This window comes from Pantherophis guttatus, chromosome 2 (genome assembly GCF_059756535.1).
Source record: "Pantherophis guttatus breed Tessera chromosome 2, ASM5975653v1, whole genome shotgun sequence".
In the NCBI taxonomy this organism is placed as follows: domain Eukaryota; kingdom Metazoa; phylum Chordata; class Lepidosauria; order Squamata; family Colubridae; genus Pantherophis; species Pantherophis guttatus.
In genome coordinates, this window is record NC_142064.1 from 199,201,852 (window position 1) to 199,227,323 (window position 25,472).

The 25,472-nt window shown below is 38.5% G+C and overlaps 1 long non-coding RNA gene across 3 annotated transcripts in view; it reads left to right on the forward strand.

Moving 5' to 3' along the window:
* The window catches only part of LOC117654986 (uncharacterized), a 222,548-nt gene that overhangs the window by 193,168 nt on the left and 3,908 nt on the right, over window positions 1-25,472 (forward strand). For all 3 annotated transcript variants that reach the window (XR_015732588.1, XR_015732589.1, XR_015732587.1), the window contains 4 exons: window positions 4,898-4,945; window positions 18,101-18,214; window positions 21,587-21,840; window positions 24,290-24,443. This is a non-coding gene — a long non-coding RNA (uncharacterized LOC117654986). The remainder of the gene's footprint in view (window positions 1-4,897; window positions 4,946-18,100; window positions 18,215-21,586; window positions 21,841-24,289; window positions 24,444-25,472) is intronic.

Below are 25,472 nucleotides of genomic sequence, written 5' to 3' on the forward strand. Positions count from 1 at the left end.
TTATTCACCTTGCGATTGTTCAGAGTTTTGGTTGGGAGTAAAGGCAGCTGTGATGCCACTGCCAAGCTTTCTAGTACAAGCAAACAAACAAAAAAACAAAAAAACCAACCCCACAACCCTACTCTGACATCTGTCTGGGGAAGGTGCATGCTTGCAATGTAATTAGTGGTTATTAACCAAATTACATTCTCTGGGAGTCTATCCTAGCAATTTTTAATGACCTGATGCCGAGCACTGTGTTTTACTCCCCTGGCCCCCTCATCATCCTGAGATTGCTTCTTATTTGACAAACACATTTTACAATGCACCTCATCTCCGTGACTGTGACTCCACAGGGAACATAGGATTCATTGCAGGGGAAAAAAGAGCAGCGCACCACCGTAATGAAGGGTTTTGATTTTCCTCATGCAGACCACCTCCTCCCTTCTGGTGTTGGGGGTTGCCACATGTCAGCAAATGATAAGTTACTGCTCTCTCCGGGAAATTTATTTGCATTGTAAAAGGATGGAGATGGTCCAGCAACATCTGCTGTCAAAGCAATGTATGACCAGGGTTATACAGCCATAGTGAAAACATACGAAGCAAAAGGGATGCAGAGGTGACTTTGTCTTTGGGGACACAGGAAAACAGAGGAAGCCAGATCTTCTCTGGAGGCATGTAGACCTTTTACACCAACCCCCTTCTTTCTGTTCCCTTTCCATTTTTTGTGCATAAAGTGCTGGGGGCGAGAGAGAGAGAGGGAGAGTGGGCAGCTGTTTATGTCCTGGTAGTCACCAGGCTGTGTACGCTGCAGCATCGTGCTCAATATTCCAATCACCTTGCAAGTCAAGAAGGCTTTGGAGCTTGCGGTAGTGTCAGAGTGAAAAACGAGCCATGGCGTCACGCTTGGCCAGCCCCTGGCTGTCGGTTGCAGATCGAGTGCCACGCTGCGGTGTGTTTGGTTTCATATCAACCATTCCAGTGCAGCATTGGGAATGCATATTTCTTTCTTTCTTCATCGAGAAAAGGAGGGAGGGGATCCAGTGACAAAGGATGTGAGGACTGATGACCATCGTCCCTTGTTCCAATGCGTGTCAGTCATTTATGCCGAAGCAGGAGGATGAGGTCTGAGACTGCATGGGGTCTTTTCCTTCCTTCCTTCCTTCCTTCCTTCCTTCCTTCCTTCCTTCCTTCCTTCCTTCCTTCCTTCCTTTCACAAACCAATTACATTGCTTATTTTATACTCCCCCGCCTAGCACAGCCTTTACAATCAATTTTTATTTTATATTCCCTTTCCCTCCCTCCCATTATGTTTTTATTTATTGAGTTCTGAGACGTAATTTTGGGGACTGGCGGTGGGGGAAAGGAGCATTATATGTGGGAGGCTGCATGGACTCTTCAGATGCTATTATAAACCAAGGACATCTTGAATATTGCAGAGGGGTTCACCAAGCCATAATTATACTTGCCTGACTGCAGATAAGGTGCTGTTGGTTTTTTTCACAATCTCTCAAATAAAGAATATGCTTAATATTCTTTGTGCGTGCATATGACTTTGGAGATGGAGGTTGAAAGATGGACCGTGTATTAACAAGGCTGTGAGGAAAGAAGAGGACTGAAAAATATACTATAGATGTTTTATGTTTTAGATTTCAATCCAATCCTTTAATTTTTGCGGTGGTCTCCAGTTCAGCTTCCCTAATTGTTGATACATTTCTTCAGGGGCAACCATTTTTCCTTGCACCATCTGCCAGGGGGTACTTCACACATACATGAACAACACTGGATTTTTCAGTTCTTCATTTCTGTATACATCATGGCTAATTTATTCTGCATAGGATTTTTTAAAAAATAATTCTGCAAGTAAGCTATTGCATCCAAAATGCTTAGATCTCCATTGAAAGAAATATCTATCCTTTTCAGGTTTCTGTTCAGTTCTTCACAATAATCTCTTAAATGTTTCAAAATAGCCTCTTAAAAGCCCCTTGAACATAGAATAAATTTGACATAGCTTTCTCCTGTGTTCAAGTATATTTACTTAGAGATGTACAACCTCTGAATTAGGCCAAATAGACCCTCATTTATAGTCCCCAATCACGCTGAAATCATACTGCTGAAATTTGGAAAAAAATTGAGAAATACGATTTTGGACATTTTTGAGGTTGTGGAAGTTAAGAGTAGACATAATAGCAGTTGCAACCCAGAAACTTTCTTTACCCTATTCCCCATACAAGCTAATCTTGAGTCATTTTTCAAAGATATTTATGTATGCATTAAGGAATCAGAAGGTTTTTCCTGCCAAAATCTAGAGATTATTATTATAACTAAAACCACTGAAGGATTTCTAATTCTTCAATCTATACCATTTTCAACCAAATATATGCATATCAGTACTGTTTCTCCAGCTTGAATATTTGATGCTATCTGGAAAGCTTGTGACTTCACATTTCACTGATAACATCAAATCATTTTTTGATGCTTAACCAACCTTCCAAATGCAATGAATATCATTGACAAATTATTATTCACTTCATGTCAGAATGCATCGTACATCTATTCATTTTTGTTAAAAATTGGTTATCACTTCGTAATAAAATATTATCACTCAAAAACCTTTGTGAAATGTAAGTACTGTACATAACATCGACCAGTTTATCCTTGTCCACGTGTTTATTATTTGGTATCAAAAAGCATCAAATATTTGCGGAAATGTGACTTCTGTTTGAATAAACTACAGCAATTCTTGCACTGTAAATGCCCTTTAATGTTATTTTCTGGCCATTTACCAAGAATGGATCATGGTAAGAAATCCTAGTTCTTTTCAAAAATGTCACCTATGCTCAATCTTCTGTTAAGAAATCTAACTGAAACCATATGTTATTATTAGCAAATAAAGATGTATATCTTGAACTTTCCAATAACTTTTGATTTTGTGCCATTTGGATCTAGAGATCTGGTAGGGAGGGCATCCTTTGACTCCTTTCTCTGACAGAAATATCACCAGGGACAGTGAAGGAGGGTCTTTATCATGATGACTCTGTCCTTTGAGGCAGCAAGCCACCAAACAATGGATCAACATCTACCCTCTTGAGATTTAGAAAAGTCACTAAGACCTATTATTATGCATTCATATTATATATTCATTAATGCTTTCATTGTATTGAAATGTACATCGTTTAGAATCATTTGGAACTGCAGTGGTCTATAAACTTAAGTCCGTGAAGTAAAAAAAAGTATTCTTTTTCATTAGATTATTTTCTTGAATCTATTGTATTCAATATATATTTTCCTCAGTGAAAATCACTCAGTAATTTCCAATTTATTTATCAGTGACTTGTGACAATGAAGTTTTCTGTTTCACTGGAATTCATCCAAGCCAGAAATCCTTTGTGCCATCTTGTTATCAACCTTCAGCGTCAGTCTCCAAAGTATTATGCTAACAACTTATTTGTTCTGATATTTCAGAATGTGATATATTAAAGCTGAAACTCACTTTATATCCATGAAATGAATGATTGTGTTTTTATTTGTCTTTTAAAATTTTCTATGTATATTATACTATAGCAGGTTCAGAGCACAGAATCAAATATAAATTTGCAAAACCTGGAACAAATGTTTCAATTCCATTTAAAAAAAATAAAATAATGCCACTTTTGATACCCTTTTGTTCAATTATTTGTTGTTAAATAATTTGTTGAAGACACCATGAGATGTGTTTATTCAGAAGTGATATACTCAGAGGTACAATTTCATACTTTTAGCTTTAAGACTGTGTAAACAGTCAACAATGAACATTTATCATCTGAATCAAGAAAATTTTGAAATTTTTGAAGGAAAAATAAAATATGATGGAATATTAGAACTTATTAAATGTATCAGTTTAATAATTAAATGTATTAGTTAAAACTAATTAAACTTATTACTTTAATAAGTATACAATGTATTAAACTATGTTTAGTAAGCATACAATACATTTTCACTGCAGATGACAGCAACAAGCCAATGTTGGCTGGCCTGAAATAAATTTGGATGGAAGAGCAAGCTTGCACTGGAAGTCACAGGACTGTATATTACACTGGGAGGAAATGAATGCATGCATTCATACATACATACATATACATACATACATACATACATACATACATACATACATACCATACTGAAAGAAGGCAATGGCAAACTATTTCTGCATTCAAAAATCCATCATGGACACGTCCATATAATCACCAGACATCAAACTCAAGAAAAATTTACTTTTATTGTATTAGGAATACAGAATTTGGGGAGTTAAGCTTTTAAAAATATAAGAATCTATGGATTAAAAAAACTGACATAATACAGGAAATGGACAAAAAGACATTAAAATACTTTATTCTCATTTGCATTACCATAGATCATAATCAGATTTCTAGAAGAGTTGACAGATTTCACAATGGGCCAAGCCATTTTTAATTGGGGACATAGCATTTTTTTTAAAGATAACCTTTTTATTTAAAAAATAGTGTAAAAAAATTCATAAACCCCTAATGTACTGCATTATTTGTACCTAGGCACCACCACCTCAGTATGGTGGTGTGAACTAGGTGTTTGGGAGTTTCCTGATGTAAAAGTTCATTTAAAAGAAATAGAATATAAAGAGTAAAAGAGAATGGGGAGATACAGTGTAAAAAAGATTGATTAGAAAATATGAACTGCTTCTTAATTAAGAATAAAATGGATCTTCAGAGGATGAAGGTATATATATATATATACGTGTGTCAGAAACATTCACTTTATGTTACAGAGTGACCTTATACTTTTCCCAAATAGCTATTTTTGTTGGCTAATCTACTTTATTCAGGAAGCATCTCCATATTTTCAGTGACACATTATTGACTTCTGGTGATTAGTTTCCCTCCCTCCTCTTTTCTCCTTCCAGTTTCCATTTCCCAAGTTGGTAAGCATTGCAGCAGCTGCCAGAAAGAAGGTAAGATTGCCAGGGAAGGTTGACTTCATAATGATGGATGACCTCTCTGGCTGAGGTAGAACTGGGTTTGGCAAAGAAATACATAATAATCAAAAGTCAAATGAACAACAACAACAAAAAAAGTGTGGATATTTCCAAGCCCTCTTTGAAATAACGTGATAGTTCATACATTGGGAATTTATTACATTTAGCAACTCTCTCCCAACCTTTTCCCAAGCATTTTTATCTATTGAAGGCAGGCATAGTGGGCCGTAATCTGTCCTTTGGTCTCCTTATATTTTTTCTTTCTCTGTGAAGGAAATATATGTTATCCCTAATGTGCTTTCAGATTTGTGTAGAGAACTGCTAATTCTTAATGGTCTTCTTGGTCTATAATATTACCCAGTGTTGCTCATTTTCAATTTTTACTTCTGGTACAAGCATTCTTACAATTTGCTTTGGCTAATAAATCATCTAGAGAACCAGTGGTTAATGCACCAAGCCAGAAAAAAGAAGACTGTGAGTTCTAATCCTACCATAGGCAAAAACTGTTTGGATGACCTTGGTCCAGCCACTTTCTCTCAGCCCTAGGAAGGAGAAAATGACAAACCACTTCCAGAATCACTTTAAAAGAAAACTGCAGTTGTCAGAAGTCAGCACTACCTTGAAGGTATAAACAAACAAACAAATAAACAAACTATCTGTGGCCTCCAATTTTGATTCCAGCTATAATTTGCTCCAATCTTGCTTTAAAAAAAGAATAGTATTTACTCTCCAATTTAAAAGTATATGGGAAAATAAGCATCTTTATTTCATCTTTTTTTGATGAACACTCTTCTTTTTCCAGTTCAGTTCTTATAGTAGCTTTTTGTTCATTACAAATATTCTATACATAAATAATCAGATATTCTGACCCATCATTAACTCATATAGTCCTTACTTTTGCAGTAATCGATACATTCAACTTTTTTTGCTATAGTCAGTAAAGCAAAGGAAATTGTCTTGCTCTTTTCATCCTTAATGCTAATTCTTGATTTTTCCAAAATCTGCTTGTTTATCTGGTATTTCTGTCTTCATGTATAGCACTATTCTTCTGTATAGAACCTTAAGCAAAGTTTTGATTCCATGGAGAATTTTGCAATGATTCCGTAAATTGCATGTTTTTTTCTAACTTCCTTTTTAAAAATAAGTTTATATTAGTTCTTTTCTGAATTCTAGAAAACCACAGCCTTATTCTATATATGTTTCTACAGAGCCACTTGAACTTTAACCATATCTTCTAAAATGTTAAACTGTTGATTGAGTATTTGGAGTTTTCCTATTTGACAGCTGTTCCATTGCCTATTTTATCTCATTATTCAGAAGAATCAGTTTGCCAATATTTCTAGAATCTCTTCACAGAGTTGAGACTGTCCTTTCCAGTTTCCTAGTCTCATATTTCCCCTCCAGTATTTAGTCCCTCCAACATTTGAGGGTCTCCTACAAAGATGAAGGGGTCAAACTATTTTCCAAAGTACCAATAGACATGAAACGAAACAATGGTCGGAAACTAACCAAGGAGAAAAGCAATCTAAAACTCAGGAGAAATTAACCAATGGAAAACTTGCCTTCAGAAATTGTGGATGCTCCATCACTGGAGGCTTTCAAAAAGAGACTGGACAACAATTTGTCTGAAATGATATAGGGTCTCTTGCTTGAGAAGGGGATTGGACTAAAAGGCCTCCAAGGTCCCTTACAACTCAATTATTCTACGTCCCACTTTCTATTTACCTTATTAGGTTTCTTCCGTGATTGAACTTGCATAGTTCTACCTTAACTTTAAATTTTCTTGTAATTTACCTGATCTTTTTTTTAAAAAAAAAATATTTTATTTTTCTTCATTGTTGTTGATGATATCCTTTTTGTACTTGACATTCTGGATTGAGTTATTGTCAGGCTTCCTATCACGGACTCAGCAGTAAATCACAGAACTTCTGACATATCATAGCTTAGCTGGATTTCTTGGTTTTTGACTTGGCAAAAGACAGAGAAGACTTGGCTAGTTTTAAATCATTTTGGCAGACAAGGATGGAGCCATATCCAGTAGTTGATTGCTCACTTCTAATGCAATAATGGGAAGGACTTTTCTACTCTTCTGGATTTAGATCTGGGGCTATTTCCTCCATCATTCCAAATTATCAAATATGTAGAGTAGCATTTGGTGACATGAAGCTGAGCAATTATTATGTCTACCTGATAGCCATCTCTGGTCTTGGATTTGCTGATTCCTGCTTTGCCAGCCTTAATTCTTACCCTTTTTTCTGTTTTCTTATTGAAGTTTAATTCAATCTTCATGCATTCTTTTTATTGTCCAAGGCTTTCATCCATTATTTCTCTTTGGCTACCATATAATACTGAATTTACTTCTTCTATCAATCTTATATTTTGACTCTGTATCCCCCAGATCAAATCTTGCCTGATACACCCCAGTTTATCTGCCTTGAAAAATTTTAGCCCATTTTCTATGGACGTCTCTCAGCCCATGGACTTCTCTTGGAAAACTAAGAAGGAAAATGCTTTGAGTATTCTTATCCCAAAATCACAATACAGAATTTCACAAACCTCATTTCATTCCTGAAATAGAAAAGATACTACATATACTCCAGACAAATTGAGAAATTTCAGGTGCCAAAATACATCCCAAACTAGGCTTTGGCTAATTTGTGGATGGGCTTATCTGTGAATATATACATTAATATTTTTTAAAAGTACTCATATTTCTCATATATATTCGGGTTTAAAGTTCAGGTTATTTGTGGGTGGTGCATTTTTCATGGTACTTTGGTTGAAAAGTTGAGGGCCAGCTACTTCACAGATATATGTGAGTATATATGACAGTTGTCAAATGTGTAGATTTGCACCTCAGAAATTTTCAGTAAAAGGTTCCCCTTTTTTTAATTAATATTTTTATTGCATTTTTACAAATAAACAAATTTTACTCACATTTTGCATACCATAACATTCCAATTCAAATACACTCTATACATTTTTATTATACATTTTAATTCTACTTCTATTTTGTCTATTTCTTTTCCTTTTTTCTGTTCTCAATCCATTTGTAAAAGGTTCCCTTTTTAAACAAACAAACTCAAGTATCTAAATCCAAAAAGAAAGAGTTTATTGGGAAAACAAGAAAAGACAACAGTTATACCTGCAGAATCCATATACTGAAATTCTCATTGTTGTGACCTTTAATTGGGCAAAATGGTGCATCAAAATGTCAGATGTCAACTAGCTTACATAAGTTGTCACAAATCCAGAAGCTATGACTCCCGAGAAAATGACATGTGGCTGCTTCAGTACTACTGGCTGCTTCTGCAGCCATGTCATCTTCATTTTCAATATTTCATGACATTTTTGAGGTCATTACTACCATCTTCTACACTCCATCCCCTATCCAGAAGCAGACACTTACTTGTCTGCTGGGAAGGGAAAGGGAAAGGGAAAGGGAAAGGGAAAAGGGAAAGGGAAAGGGAGGGACAGGACAGGACAGGGCAGGAAAGGAAATGTAAGGTGATGGAATATAGTCTGGAGTCCCAGGAAAGAGGGGCTCTTCTTGAGACAGCAAAGAAGCAGTGGAGCATGGAATGTCTGGATAGAAAGAGGGAGAAGATAGGCAAACACACATATGTTGTTCTTGGTCCTTTGGACCTATGGAAAAGGGAGGGGAAAGGATGCTCCTTGCCAGTTTCCCACAACTAAATTCAATGGGGAGATGCTGGCATAAATTAGGAAGGTACGATTGCTCCCACTGCTCCCAATGCTCTGGGTCATACTGTTACCTTTGCTTAGGTAAGAAAATATCTATGAAACAATGATCCAATGGAGCCTGGCTTGCTTTGCTCCAAATAAAATTGATAGTCAGTTTAGCTTATCTAGTTAAGTAAATTTCATCTGAGCTGTTCACTGGGTTATTAAGCAGGTGTTCCTTCCACACCCCTTTTAACAAGCTGGCAGTTGCTTTGCCCAATCATACAAAATATTCCATCTATGACATCACAGATGTAGACAACAAATTAGAAAATTATTTGGCAGCTAAACATCCCTCCCTCTCTTGGGGTCTTGATGTTGCAAAGTTTCTATTGGTAACCTGCAGAGGTTGTGTGTTGTTGACAGCAGAGGAAGTTAAGCATGATTTCAGGCATTTTTTTTTACTATGCATGTTATATTGTACTTTATTACCATATTGCATATTACATATTGTGTTTTGTTTAATGACGTCTGATCTGTGACTGATAATAAAGTTGACAGACAATGAAAGATAAAGGCACTAACTACCTTTCCCAATTATGTTGTATAAAAGTTTATGGGAGGGGTGTTTATCAGTGGTGGGCTGCCACCGGTTGTAACAGCACCAAAAATGTGAGCGTTTGTGACCAAATCGATTGTGATTCAGCATAAAACATGCATGAGTAAGAACCTCCAGAGGTTTCCATGTTGAACTTGGCAATGGCAGAGCTGAAGATATGAATTAGAAGTGAGGTTTGTTTTTGTTAATCTCAACAGCAGGAAAGAAAACACAAAGACATCAATAAATAATTTGGAAGGCATCTTACTTTCTCAAAATTAAATAAGCTCCGGAGAGCAAGTTTAGACCATAAGTTCAGTCTATTAGACTAAGTTCAGTCTTCTATGAAAAAAAAATGAAGACATTAATACTGTAGTTACCATCACATTTGTGAGACAGTGAACTAGCAGTGGACCTTATAATTGTGAAGTAGTGTCGCATAAACAAATCTAAGTCAATATAAAACCTACTCAATTTAGCAAGTCTTTCCGTAGCTCCATTGCCATCTGAGACTAAGGTATTCAGCAGGCCTTGAGCACATGCTACACAGTATGATAAACAATCTTTGCCCAGAGAAGTAAAAATGCCGGTGGGTTTCAGCTATAACAAAACTGATAGAGCTGAACTAGCCATGTTTATGATGTTTCAAGAACATAAAAGAACACCATAAAGAATGACAAATGCTGCTATATAACAGCGCCATCTGGTGATAATAATGCAGGGGGAAAAAAAGGGAAAGCATCTTTTTATGTACAACTAGAATGACTGCCTTATCTTTGGTACCATATGATTGTAAACTGCATTGATATGTATTCTTTCACTTTGCGTGCCCTTGCAAACTTCCACTCACTGTTATCTGCCAAGTTGAAATCAGTCACTAGCTATCAGCTCCTGAATAATTCGGAGTTCAAATGATAAGTGTTCATTTGTACATGAACACTTTTCATGCAGTGCATCCTTCCAGGAGAAGGGCGGTATATAAATTAAATTAATAAATAATAAATAAATCTATGTGAGAGAGAAGGAGAGGGAGGGAGGGAGGGAGAGAGAGAGATTATAAGGTGATATGTCAGGACACTTCTAAAAGATTTGCCATGGATCGATCTAGGTGTGAAAATGGTCCAACAATAGAAGTGAACCACGAGAACTGTAAACTATATACTGTATCTTGCCTATTTAGAATAGAATACATTAACAGAGTTGGAAGGGACCTTGGAGGTCTTCTAGTCCAACCCCCTGCCCAGGTAGGAAACCCTACACCACTTCAGACAAATGGTTATCCAACATCTTCTTAAACATTTCCAGTGTTGGAGCATTCACAACTTCTGCAGGCAAGTTGTTCCACTTATTAATTGTTCTAACTGACAGGAAATTTCTCCTTTGTTCTAAATTGCTTCTCTCCTTGATTAGCTTCCACCCATTGCTTCTTGTTCTACTCTCAGGTGCTTTGGAGAATAGTTTGACTCCCTCTTCTTTGTGGCAACCCCTGAGATAGTGGAACACTGCTATCATGTCTCCCCTAGCCCTTCTCCTCATCAAATTAGACATTCCCAGTTCCTGCAACTGTTCTTCATATGTTTTAGCCTCCAGTCCCCTAATAAATCTTTGTTGCTCTTCTCTGCACTCTTTCTAGAGTCTCAACATTTTAGATAATAGGTCCACTCATATTTTATAACAGGCCTCATAATATCTCTGCTGGGATACAGAAGCCAACTGGCCTATTGGTTTCTAAGATGCTGCTGCCTAATGGAAACCAACCAGAAAAATGAAGGAGAATGAAAGAAAGAAGCATATTTCAGTAAAATCATTCAGTCAGAACTAATCAAACAATAACTAACCATCTGCCATTCAATATTGGACAGCGCGCTGGTTCCATGCTGTCTCTACCGCATCACACTTTTATTCTCACATCAAGCTGAAGACATTTTGTTTTCATTTGTTTTCCTTAATTTTTCTCCTTGCAACAAATTAGTGAAATGAACCAAAGGATGGAGTTTAATATTAGTAGCAGGCCATGAGCCTGTCCTTTGGCTGTGTGTAGCAGATGAAAGAGAAAAGGAATAGCACTCCGCAGATTAGGTGTTGCATTCCCAAGCTTAATTCCAGTCAGTACGAAAAGATTTATAGAAATCTTTATGTGTTCCCATCTCTGTTCATTCTGAAGCTTTTTGATGGAGCAGTGCCTGCAACTTTTTCTTTGCAAAAATTGAGAAAGTTGTAATATTAAACTGATATCCAAGAGACAAATGTACAAAATAGTGAAGTTATTATTTTTTTTAACTTAATTTCCCTTGGTAGAATGCTGCATAATCATTTTTCTTAAGTGTACATATTTTTGTATGCAGCATGAAGAAATGCACAGTCCAAAAGAAATATGTGATTCATATATTGCCCTGGGAAATTCAAATTATATGAATTGCCTTAACATATCTCACTTATCAGATATTCTTCATTAAGTTTTATGAACCTTAATGAAATTGGAGTAGATGAAACTTTTTTATGATAGAATAGCTGTTTGCAATATAGTGGCGGTCAAATACTTGGACTACAATTTCCACCATCTCCTTACAACATGAGCATTAGTTTGATTGCTTGGAGTGATAATAGTTGTATCCCAACATACTTAAAGGATGTCATAAAGGCTAATGTAGAAGAAAATAAAAATGTAGGTAGAGATGTTCATCATAAAGAAGTCATTCCATCTTATGTTTTAAATTTAATTGCCTGTAGATAACATAGACTTTATTTATTTATTTATTTGCATCCCACCTTTAGTATTTTTACAAATAACTCAAGGCAATGAATATATCAACGCACCTTTTTTCTCCTATTTTTTCCATAACAATAACTCCATGAGGCGAGGTGAGCTGAGAGAGAGTGACTGGCCCAAGGTCACCCAGCTGTCTCGCATGGCTAAGGTGGACCTAGAATTCAAAGTCTCCTGCTTTCTAGCCTGGTGCCTTAACTACTAGACCAAACTGGCTCCACACTAGATCAAACTGGTGATGTAATGTTACATTAGTTGGCTTAAAATAAGACATTCTTGAGTGGTTCAGGATGGGATTTAGCTGTGTAGCTCAACTTTCCTCTTGACAGAAGTATAAGTGGACAACTTGTGTTCATTGGAATGATATATGACTGTGATGGTGAACCTATGGCACGCGTGCCACAGGTGGCAGGCAGCGTCCTCTTTGTGGGCATGCGAGCTGTCGCCTCAGTTCAGCTCCGCCACGCATGCTCACACCCCTCCTGCTGGCCAGTTGGTTGTGTCTCTGCTGCACATGTGCAGGGTGGTGGCGGTGCATGCGGGGGCCGCGTGCATATGCGGGGGGCAAGGCGCATGCAGGGGGCTGTGCATGCATGGGTGGGGGGCAAGTGGGTGCGCACATGCATGGGGTGCATGTGCAGGGGCCGTGCATGCATTGCATTTTGGGGGTTCGGGTGCACACGTGCACATTTGTGAGCGCATGCTCGCTCTTTGGGCACTCGGTCCAAAAAAGGTTAGCCATCACTGATAGATGATGACCATCATGGCTATTTCTGTCACAGCATCCTCTTCTGTAAAGCCATGCCCTGTAATGCTGTCACTACAGCCAACTTAATTACGGTTGGGTTGTAGGTCAAAAAAGTGGCGCAGTGGTTAGAGTGCAGTACTGCACCTACTTCAGCTGACTGCTAGTTCAGCAGATCAGCGGATCAAATCTCACCGGCTCAAAGTTGACTCAGCCTTCCATCCTTCCGAGGTGGGTAAAAAGAGGACCCAGATTGTTGGGGGCAATATGCTATTTATTATACTGTCTTTGGTATAAGCCGCCTAGAGTCCTCGGAGAGTGGGCGGCATAGAAATATGACTAATAAATAAAATAAAATAAAAAAGGACAATTTAGTGGACCATGCCTCTCAAATACTATTATAGATAAAACAAATATAATTAAAGTTACTTAACCTCTAATTGTCCCAGAGGCAACTGGACTTTCTGATTTTTCTTTGAAGATGTTACACTTCTCATCCAAGTAGTTTTTCAGCTCTGAAGAAGCTTCCTGGATGAGAAGCAGAATGTCTTCAAAGAAAAACCAGAGAGTCCAATTGCCTCTTGAAAAAGCACCTTTGGGGCAACTATGACCTGGATGATTGAGAATCTCCATAGACATTTAACTTCTGGAAAAGTCAGTCTGGTCTCCCAAAAAATAACAACAACAACCCTAGAATACACTGAGAGCAACAGAAACAGTCTCTTGAGAAATAGAGAGAAAGTTCATCCCCCACCCTTCTAAAGTATCAAGACAAAGGGAGATGTTTGCCTTTTCATCACCAGCAGCACTTGAACGAAACAGTAAGATCCAGGCGATAAGAGTTACATTCATCTAATTCTAGCCCTCAACTGCTGGGCAGTGCTTTCTATTCAAGATGGCTTACCCATCTTTCAAAAAAGTTAAGCCTTTGCTATCCAAATCATCCCTTGCAGAGAGCAGGCAAACCGCAGGAAAAAGAATTGAACAGGAAATTGTGATATCTTTAATTAGCACAAAGGAATCAAACTCATTTTTTTTCTAGCTTCTAGTGATACAATCCGTGCAACAATCAAAGAAGCACCAAGGATTGAAATGCTGAGAAGAGCAGGAAGGAAGGAGTGGCTCTATCTCTTTTATTCTCCTTTTTTTCTTTTTAAGGAAGAGATGAATATAGCCCAGCAACAGCTTGATGTAGATTAGCAGCTGGTGTAGAGATATATAAGGGCTTTACATTTAATGGCTTCCTGGAACTATCCCCGATATCTCCTGGAATACCTTTGGTATACATTATTTTGCCCCTTTCTAATGTCAGATATGGAAGGAATTAGTTTAGAAAGAGTTTAGAAAGATCTAGCTAGTATCAGATGTTCTTTCTTTCTCTTCATTTAGAAGTAAAAATTCATCCATGCATAGTGCATACAAAACTATCATATTCCCTTCTGAGGCAAGCAATGTTATGCAAAAATCACAAAGAGTACTAAGCGAAAAAGAATGGGAGGCAGGAGAAAGGAGTACAGGGAATCTAATTAAACAATATTTGCTATCTTTTCCCATATTTTTCTATCCTTGCAACCTACTAAAATCCACATACTATTTTCTTTAAATAAGATCTTTTCCCAGATCTTATTAGCTATACCCAGTCATGACTTTTTCATTATTCCTTCAACCCATTCATATCTCCTTCATGTATCTGTTCTGCAATTTCTCATTCCCTTTCTCCTGTGATCAAACCACCTGAGTATATCCCAAAGGTGCTTTCTTCAAAAGGCAACTGGATTTTCTTTGAAAACATTTTGCTCCTCATCCAAGAAGCTTCTTCAGTTCTAACTGATTGGAGGGGAATGGAAGGATTTATATTCTTTGCAGTCATGTGGTCCTAAGTATTCCGAGGGCCAGTCCTTAGCTTTCTGAGAGTTGTTGAGGCTACTTGGGAGTTTAGTTGTATTCTCAGAGTCACCTGAATCAGAGTGTAAATGAATATGTACTTATTGGTACTGCTGAAAGGACTACGTTGTAAACAGGAGATAGATGGTGTCATATTCACTCCCTTTGTTGAGGGAGGTTCATTTATCTTTGGGATAACCATCACCTGAATCTCCATAAATATCCGAGTATTTCTTTCATACTGGTCATTCATGCGTGTTCTCAGTCGTATTAATTCACACTCATTTATTCTTGATCCTATCTCTGATTGTTTTACTACTGAAACTTATGAAGTACCCTGTTACTATCACATTCAACCTACTTGCATGATTTATGTTCTTTACTTGCATGATTTATGTTCATATGCCCCTCTCCTTTAAAATTCACTATTGGGTAGGGGAATTTTTTGGAAATCTCATCATTCATTGTAGCCATTGTAACATCGGGAGGAAACCTACTGGGGTACACCATTGGTATAATTCCAAAGCAGAATTTTTGTGGGAAACAAAATTATAAGGTGGATGTCATGCATTTCAAACAAGCATATAACCCAGATGAGATTTTACAAAGTCTATGCAACGAAAAAATAAGGCTTTTAAATGTTTTGTATTTGTAATGAACTGCTGCTATCTGCAGGAATGAAAAGTGGGAGTCCCAAATCTTGTCTTCCAGAAACCTTCCAGGATTTAATTATTTGTCAGCTATTAGCATTACAGCATCAGACAAAAGAGGTAACAGAAAACAACAAGAAACAACCAAGAACACTCCTGCCATTTCAGGAAACTGCTAGCCAGGCAAGGAAGAGGGACTGAGTGGGAAAATAGCTTTGAGTTGTTACATAGTCATAAGAGACCTAGGGCTGACTCTTCTAAGTTCCATGGAACCTTATATGTTTATTCCCAAGAGAAGGCTGGAGAGATTCCTTTATTATAGGCAGAATATAATGAAGTAGTTAGTTTGAACTCTACACATGAGGATCTGGTTGCTTGCGCCTGACACACCAACACTGACAGAGCAAGCTGCTAATATGTAAACAGAGCAAACCCCACTCCATTCTAGCACTGATGACATTACCTAGTCCAGGGGTCCCCAACCTTTTGGACCTCAGGGACCACTAAATTCATAATTTTAAATCCCACGGACCACTAATATGATCTGCCTACTGACCGGCTGGGTGGGTGTGGCTAGGTGGTCATGTAACTGGATGGGCGTGGCCAACTCGATGGCCAACTCGATGTCACTCATGTCAAGGGGTGCCTCACCAGACTCTACTCACCCCTCCCCTGCCAGCCACTCCTCACCTCCATGCCTGGGCTCCTTAGGCCCCCAACAGGAAGCAGTTGTTGGAGCTAAGCAGCCACCACCGCAAAATAGCTGGCTTAGTTCAAATTGGATCTGACTGAGAAGGAGGCTCAGCAGTAGGATCTCACTGAGGACTATGCGCATAGGCTTTCCAAGCAGAGGGAAGACTTGCAGGAGTGCAAGGCCAGGTACTGGTGCCTGAAGCCTCAGCAGGCTGAGATGGACAGCCAGTTCCAGACCATAATGCAGTCCCACTAGAACAAGGCTCTCCGGCTCTTCGCCACCAGCGGTGCTTCTCTCCAGCCTTCGTCCAAAGCCCCATACCAGGAGGTTGAAGTAGATGCCAAGTAGCAATTTCTGCCCCCCTACGACCCGCACAAAAAGACCCCAAAGGGGAAGACTCTCTGCAGCAGCACAAGCCTTCATTGCACGTATCCGGTCCAGGGGCCATAGTTTGAGGACTCCTGATTTAGTGCAATATAAAAAATGCAAATAATTTTTCTGCGGACCACCAAAATTTTCTCGTGGACCACCAGTGGTCCATGGACCACAAGTTGGTGACCACTGACCTAGTCTACAAGAAAACAATCAACCTCATAGGGCATTGAGAATCCCACATTTCAACCCTTCACTAATACATGAGATTTTCTGGATACCAGTCACAGGTTTTTTTTTTTAAATCAATCTCTTCTTGTCCTCCTTTTTCTAAGAACAATGCTAAATTCATTAATGGTTATCTGAGCGAAACTATCTTCTCCATCCACTTCCCTTTTTACACATGGAAGATAGTGAAGAGTTGCTATTTTTTCCCAATGTCATGATGGCTCTGTTTAGGAGAAGATATCAACATTATTATAAAAATTGCAAAAATTTGTTTTGTTTTGTTTTTGGCTGGTATTTGTAAGCCACTCCAGGAAGTATTTATTTTTTAGGTGAAAGAGTGGTGGATGATGGTGATGGTGATGAGGCAAACTCAGAAAAACAATCTCATCACATGCCTTAAATTAAGTTCCAAGTCAATGAATTGTGAAAGAATGCTCCATCTCTAAGGTTCCTTATTGCAGATCCTTTGGACTCTGGTTATGACAAAATAATAATAATAATAATAATAATAATAATAATAATAATAATAATAGAATCAAACCTTGTCCACTGTGGGGGGTTTCAATTCATTTTGAAAACATGATGGACTACATCTGTCCTAACCAGCAGATGTTAAAAATAGTATGTCTTGATGACATCAGAGGTTTTCCAAGTATATGACACAAATAGATACTTCTCATTATATGGTAGCTCTGGCTGTGGGATCCTACCCAACTTGCCAGGTTGAATTTGAAACTTCACTCAATCTCAGCAGAGTACTTAAATTTTTGGTGTGACTTTGACTTCAGCCTGTAGAGGGTTTTGTGTCCCTACACCAGTGTTGGTTAACCTTTTCGCTGTCATGTGCCAAAAGCAGGGGGAGTGCAGGGGGGTCACACATGTGTGTGCCTACACCCATAATTCAATGCCCCCCAAGTCCCACCCCCCTGTGCATGTGCACGCGACCCCTCCCCCTGTGCTTCCCCCACTTTTGGCACACAATGGCAAAAAGGTTACCAGTGGGCCCAGTAGGCCCGTTTTTCACCCTCCCCAGGCTCCATAGGCTTTTTTGGAGCCCAGGGAGGGCAAAAACAGCCTTTCCCAGCCCCCTGGAGGCCCTCTGGAGGCCAGAAACAGCCAATTTCCCAACTTCCAGTGGGCCCGGAAGGCCCAAAAATCAGCTGGCTGATGCGCTGGAGCTGACCTTGGGCAATGCTCACGTGCCCACAGATATGGCTCAGCATGCCACCTGTGGCACTGTGCCATAGGTTCGCCATCACAGACCTACACTAAGCAACAATCTTGTGATAACATTGTTGTTGTTGTTTTTTTTTAAAGATATTTTACTTAAATTAATAATGTGAGCTTGTATCTGAGGACAGTCTGTACTACATCAAATTGTATATTGTAATTGTATATCTAATAGGTGGACTAATCAGATATTTATACTTTAGCCGGGACAATCTAAACTAAAAATTAGCATACATATAGCTTTTTCCAGCTGTAAAATTTCTGTAGTTTGATTTGCAGAAAGACTGAAGCAAGAAGTTCTAAAGGTCAGGAACATGGCTTCAGGTTGAATTCCTGATGAAAATAGAAAACTGAATTAGAGAACACAGAAGAATCCATATCTACGCCAACAAGGTATGTGACTAGTTTATAGGTCAACCGATCTCCAGATTTAGCTTGCAGGAAAAATTGCTGACTGCTCCGTCTGTCCCGTCTGTTATAATGACAAAGAAAGCAAAGAACTGGCTCCTGTTTATCACTGACAGTGGCAAGTGACATACTTTCTTATATTCTACTGTATTATAACCAGCCTTGAAAATCATGGGGTTTTGCTCCTGCTGATGAAAACCTTATGAAAAATGTATCCTGCTATCATGCAGGTAATGTTTCCATTTTGTTTTCTTCCTGCAAAAATCTGTTTCTGCAGTGGTGATAATCAAGCAACATTACTTTCTGCACAAGTAAAATCTTGCTGCACCTATCCGGCTGTTGCTGAAAGAGGGAAAAGGGACAGGAGAAGGGAACAGGAAAACATTGCACAGAGGGCATGGTTGAAGTATGGAGAGAGATGTCAAAGGGAAGATGTTAAAGACGCTTCTTAACATTAGTATCAGGACCTTCCTGTCCTCTTTGGAGAGCATTTCTCTCCAGGAGGGGAAGACATCATGTTTTTCAATATGAAGCTCAAGACAAGAAGAACCTACAGGCTATGCTGACAAACAATTGTATCCTCCGGCTGCCAGGATCTTTGGCAAGTATTGCATACATCTCTAGGTAATGCAGCCAGGTGAATCTTTCCTAAATGTTTCACGAAGGCTAGATGAAACTGCACTTTATTAACCACAGATGTTTTGCTTTTCCAATAAGCCAAAACAAAGCAAGGGAGGCAACATTAGAAACGAGGTTCTAATCTAAACACTTCATTGCACCATTTTCCCCCCCACCAGCACTGCTCCTTAATGGATATGTGCTGCTGCTTCATTTCAATGCTATAAATCCTACTGCCTTTGGAGTCTGACAGCCATTTTTGGATGTGACCAGAAAGCCAATGGCTGTTCTTTATAAAGCTTAGAGCTTGCCTGCGTCATGTCTCCTCATTATCAATCAGGCTAGGGTGTACCTCACAAGCTTGCAGATCTATTCGTAGAACATGGTGACCTTCCTCCTGAAATTGGAAAAGGGGAATGTGAGGGAAAGTTGAGGTGACTGTGGAAAATTAAGAGAGAGGGAAAAAAAAGCAATCACAATCTTCTCTCCTGCAGCCAAGGGACCAAATTAGCTGACATCCAGCCCCACTAGAGTTTATTACACTTGTGAGGAGGCCGTTTGTCAAAGGTGACAGCTCCAGGATTGAACGTGGAGTTCTACAGCCGTACAAGAAATAATTTCTAAATGATTTGTGGGGACTTTAAAGTCTTGATACCCTAGATGTTTACCTGGGCCAAGGTATTAAAAAATGAGGGGTTTTTTGGGGGGGAGGGGGGGTCTTTTACAAAGTCCTGTTGTCACTTCTGCTGAAGAAGTTGCAGGAGTGAAATCCAGCAGGTTCTGACAGGTTCTGGAGAACCGGTAGCGGAAATGTTGAGTAGTTTGGAGAACCGGCAAATACCACCTCTGGCTGGCCCCAGAGTGGGGTGGGAAGGAGATTTTGCAATATCCTTCCCCCAGGAGTGGTGAGGGAATGGGGATTTTGTAGTATCCTTCCCCTGGAGTGGGGTGGGAATAAAGATTTTGCAGTATTCTTCCCAGTGGTGGGTTGTCCCCGGTTCGCACCAGTTCTATAGAACCGGTAGTAAAACCGGTGGGAGGCCCCGCCCACTGACCCTGATGTCATGAAAATGCTTCTGTGCATGCGTGAGCAAAGCAAGCATGCGCGTGCGACCCCATTGTGAACCGGTAGTAAAGGTAAGTAGAATCCACCCCGATCCTTTCCCTGCCATGCCCACCAAGCCACACCACGCCTACCAAGCCATGCCCACAGAACCGGTAGTAAAAAAATTTGGATTTCACCACTGAGAAGTTGTGCTAGTTTGTATGAGTAAATTGAAAATCACAAACATCTTTTGAAAATGACTGTGGGAATTGAGGCTGATTTAAGAAAAGAGCAAAGAAAATTTTTAAAAATTGGTCAAAGCTGTGATGGTTTTAAATGGTTAGAGAGAAAAAGAAACTTACGTTCCCAGAATCTTTGTTAGTTCTATGAAACGTTTAGCCATGCCATTACTTTTTTATAGCTTAGATGAAGTTTTGCAGTAGGTAGTCATTGATGTACAACTAATCACCTAACAACCATTTGAAGTTACAACAGATCCTTCAAAAGCCAGTTATGATTCATTTCCAAAATTACGATAGCTGCACATACCTCTGAGGTCACACAGTTGCATTTTGAGTGCTTGGCAACTGGCTCCCTTTTATAGCCTTTCACAGGGTCCTGGAGTCATTTGACCACAATTTGCAACTTTTTTCTTTCTTTTTCTTTTGATGGTTTCTGGTGTTTACTTCCACTTTTTGGCACTTTGGGGAAAATGAATTCATAGGTAGAGATAGAGCAATCCTGCCTTTTTATTTTCCTTCTTTCAATCATATATAAACTGATTGTTGATTAATGTTTAATGGCTCAGTCTTAAAAAGTTACATCTACTTAACCGCTCATAGAACTTGTCCATTACTTTCGGCAATAATTAGGACATTGTTGATACATGTGTTCTACTTAGCAAAAACCAAAATAAACCAAAATCCCCAAACTATTCTGTTCTTTTTCAAGCAGTTCAGTCTCAAGGCATCTGCGTAAATCATTAATGAACAAGCTATAGGACGGCTGGTAGCAATGACAATCATGCAGCTCTAGGATCTATCCTTCTCTCCTTATTAGACAATTTAGGTTTACCTTTTGTTTCCAGGGAGAAACAGGGAGGTTGCTTATGTGTCCAATGGCAAAGGATCAATCTTGGCAGCTGATCATTGGGATCATTGTGCTCCTGTGTGGAAACATCTGCCCCCCCAGGGAAGAATATACCTGTGATACAGAAAGAGACAAACCGAGTCTGTTTCTAATTACCAATTTTGGATTTTGAGTCCGTTTTTGGATAAACCAAAACAACATACCCCACAGACAAAAGCATATAATTACCAATTCTACCAATTACCAATTGCATTTTCAACACATACAATATAAATATGAAGGTGTTACATCTGCTTCTACCTCCCAATTCTTCTATTGAAGATAAATTCCAGGTTTGCACTATTTATTCATCTTACAGTATTAGTATTTTATAATATTTGTGCTTATTTACAAGTTTGGCCACAGACGGAGGCGCACTTCAAACATTATAATAGATGGGAAGCAATCCTACATTCCCATGTCAGGTGTCTAGATTCACAATCATTCTATTTTCTAATTTGTCACAAGTTTCTGACTGTTCTTTACAGAGTGATTGATTGCTGCCTTCGCTAACTGGGAAGGATGAAGAGATGATGGCTCTTTTTAAAATGGGTTTCTCTTTCCAGAACATTCTTGAAATAATTCAACATCAAGAGAGACTGCACAATTCATCCCATGGCATGATTCAACTACCCTTTCATCAAGATCCTAGCCAGGGCTGAGAGAAAGTGACCGACCCAAGATCACCAACCTGGCTTTGTTTCTAGACTAGTGCCTTAACCACTACACCAAACAACTTGGTATGAAAACCTTAACTTAAAGGGTGGGCACCATATTTGGATTGCAAAAATCTGGAGAACCACTATATGGCAGCAAAGAGGTACAGTTGTCTGTATTTCTGTTTGTTTCTTTGTTTTTATTGCCATCTAATTACCATTTGGATTTTTGCAGCCCAGATATAGTAGTTCTATATAAGGGGAAATGCCAGTTTTGTTCTTACCAAACTGAAACAATTCCCATTGATTTTAGATATGCAGCCAAATGCTATCAATTACTTTAACAGGATTTACTTCCAAGCGTATGAGTACAGAACTGCAACCATAAGCACATGTTTAATTTTCCCACTGAGATCAAAGGGACTGCAAAGTTTACTTTGGATGATTGTCCAGTTATTATTAAATTCCAGCGCTAGTGTTAGTCATGGGGTTTGCTAGTTGGTAATATATATTTAATGTTCATAACACACACACGCACACACACACACACACACACAATTCCTCTGCAGTTATACACATAAAAACATTAAAAATAAAACGAATGCAAAGGAAATTATATAATATTACCTATACCATGAAATCAGGGTATCATTCATTTTCCACTCAATTTCTCAAAAAAAAAAAAAACCCTAACTTTCTCATTACCTCTAGACTCTCAGTAAAAATGTTTTGAACTACGAATATAGAAAACTATCCATTAAAAAACCTGAGAGATAATTTCCTTTTCTTTGTCTATAGATCTTAGAAGGAGAATGTTTGGTCTCACTCTGGGCAAGGGCATATAGTATTTGCCCTTGCAAGTATGGGCATACTTAGGACATAAATGTCCTTTATGTCCTAAGTATGAATCATTTGAATCTTCATTCAAAAGATAGAAAATCATTATCATTAATGTCATTCCCATTATTATCATTATTATCACTATCATTATTAGTTCCAGATGCATCAAAACCAAATTCTGCTCTATTAAATTTTACTGAGAATTTTGCTATTGGCCTCAAGGAAAAGAGGATTGTATGTCACTGAGTTCCAAACTTTTAGAAAACCTTTTACAGTTGTGGGTGTCCAATGTTATACAGAGTGTAAAATCGGAAAAAACTGAACTTTATGTATGTTAAACATCGGAGATGAAATTATTTCTGCCTCAATACATTATTCTAAAAAAAAAAAAAAAGTCTTTTGGAGAAAGTAAAACATTGGTTTATTACAGTAACAAGTTACAACTTAATAAGAAACTTCAAGCAATGCTATATTTATTACATGGCAACATTTCATTAAATTGAAGTCACATTTCATAAAAACATATTTCCCCCCTTATATTTTGGAGTTGTGTCTTGGCTATTCTGACTAAGATTCACTATAACAAAACTGAATTTGAATTATTTTGAAGAATCACTTAAAGAGAAAGTAATAATTAAAGAGAGAACCATACAGAAGCAACATTGGAAGATAAGGTTGATTTAGCCACTTTTGTTATATTGCAACTTGTGAATTAGTTATGCTTTTTTGAATGCCATAATTTTTAAAAAGAAAAGAAATCAATGATTGCAAGAATGCCACATGATATTATTGCTTTCATGGTCACATCCAGAGCTGATCTGCATACATTGGCAACGGGGGTGTTATTCAGCAGGTTCTGACAGGTTCTGGAGAACCAGTAGCAGAAATTTTGAGTAGTTCGGAAAACATGCAAATACCACCTCTGGCTGGCCCTAGAGTGGGGTGGGAATGGAAATTTTGCAATATCCTTCCCTTAGGAGTGGGGAGGGAATGGGGATTTTGCAGTATCCTTCCCCTGGAGTGTGGTGGGAATGGAGATTTTGTAGTATCCTTCCCCTGGAGTGTGGTGGGAATGGAGATTTTGCAGTATCCTTTCCCTGCCATGTCCACCAAGCCACACCACACCCACCAAGCCATGCCCACAGAAGCGGTAGTAAAAAAATTTGAATTCCACCACTGATTGGCAATCATTACTTCTTTCCTAGCAAAGAATAACATGAGATTTAACAAGATTTGCTGGACCTGTCCAACAGTGAAATGCCTCAGGGAGCTCTAACCAGTGAACACTTAGGCCACCTGACTTCTGTCCATAATTAAAATGCTGCAAGGTGACATGGATATTGCTTTGTTTCTTTGGAGCCCTGGTGGTACAGTGGGTAGAATGCAATATTGCAGGTAAACTCTGCCCACAGCCTGGAGTTCGATCCTGATGAGGCCCAAGGTTGCCTCAGGCTTCTATCTTTTCAAGGTCAGGAAAATAAGGACCCAGATTGTTGGAGGCAATATGCTGGCATTGTAAATTGCCCAGAGAGTGCTGTAAAGCACTATGGAGCCATGTATAAGTCTAAGTACTATTGCTATTGCTTCGATATACTGTAACAGACACAAGGCTTCTGTTCTAGGTGGAAGTGAATCAATGGAGTTCTCCAGAGAGAATGAAATTGTTGGCTCAGGAACATTCTTGTCATTTCAGCATCTAGCGATTTTGTTTGAAAACTTCATGCAATGTGGATGATTTAAACATCAATAGTTTGCTTCCTTATCTTTTACTAGGTATTCCACTGCAATAGAGAAGGCGGGAATTATCACACTTCCTCTTTCAGCAAGACAATGAATTCAGCAATTTAAAGAGCAACAGCTAGTTATGCATCTTGTTATGAATAAGCAAATATATTTACCTGCACACTAAGCCCAAACTTTGCCTCAGGTAATTATTAAGTTCTGTGCTGGAGCCCTTATGCAGCAATCTCAGGAAAATATCATAGCCTAGACAGATTTTTTAAAACTGAAACATGTTGTTTATCCTAAAGCTTGGCTCACCATTGTTTAGTCCTATTTTCTTTGAGTGCTGGCAAACCATCCATCCAATCATTATGTTAATTTGAGTGGGTATGTGGGGTGTGTGGCAGTGTTGTTGTAATTTTAAATAAATTGAGCAAGAGGGGTATTTATTTTAGATTTCCAGGACAAGACGATAATGATTCACCCCAACTGCAAAGTCTTAACATTATTCCTCTGCAATTTTGTTTCTGACCAAGTCTGCAATTTTCTGTTTCTGACTAATTTGTTGATTCCTTTAATACAAACAAAAAATGTTACAAACCTTGTATGCACATTGTTTTTGAAAGGAGAAATTTGTTTTGGTAACATCGGTACTTAATAGGGCTGGGGAGAACTCTAAATGTTTTTGGATTGAAGAAGCCATGTTCTTAGGATCATAGAGTTATTCTATTAATATGCAACATGATTCTGGGAACAAAACCAGCTCCTTAAAGGACAAGAAGCAATACTGCCTTTAAGAGTGGGGATTTAAAGTCTTCAGAACATCAACAAAATGGAATTTGAGTTCTCTTCCAGGTAAAATTTTCTGTTCTCATTGATATCTGAAATGTCACCTCCACCTAGGAGAAATGAAGGTTTTGAAGTGTGGCAATGCTGGAAGTCAAAGAGAATGTTTTTGTAGGACTCCAAGCAGCGAAGGAATTGAATGTACTTTTAAATGCCCCTTTCATCTCTTCATTGCCAGTGTGAGTTCCTGATGTGGCTCCATCCATTTTTCTGGCTAATTACTCATCTCCTCCAAAGGGCATGGAGCCAAGTTAAAACAGACTTTGTATAATATCACAGAGGGGTATCTGCAGTTTTAAAACCATGCATTTGCTTTTCTCCATATGCTGACATATCCAACCCTATGCAATAGACAAATCTTGATTATTATTATTTTTTTGGGTGGAGA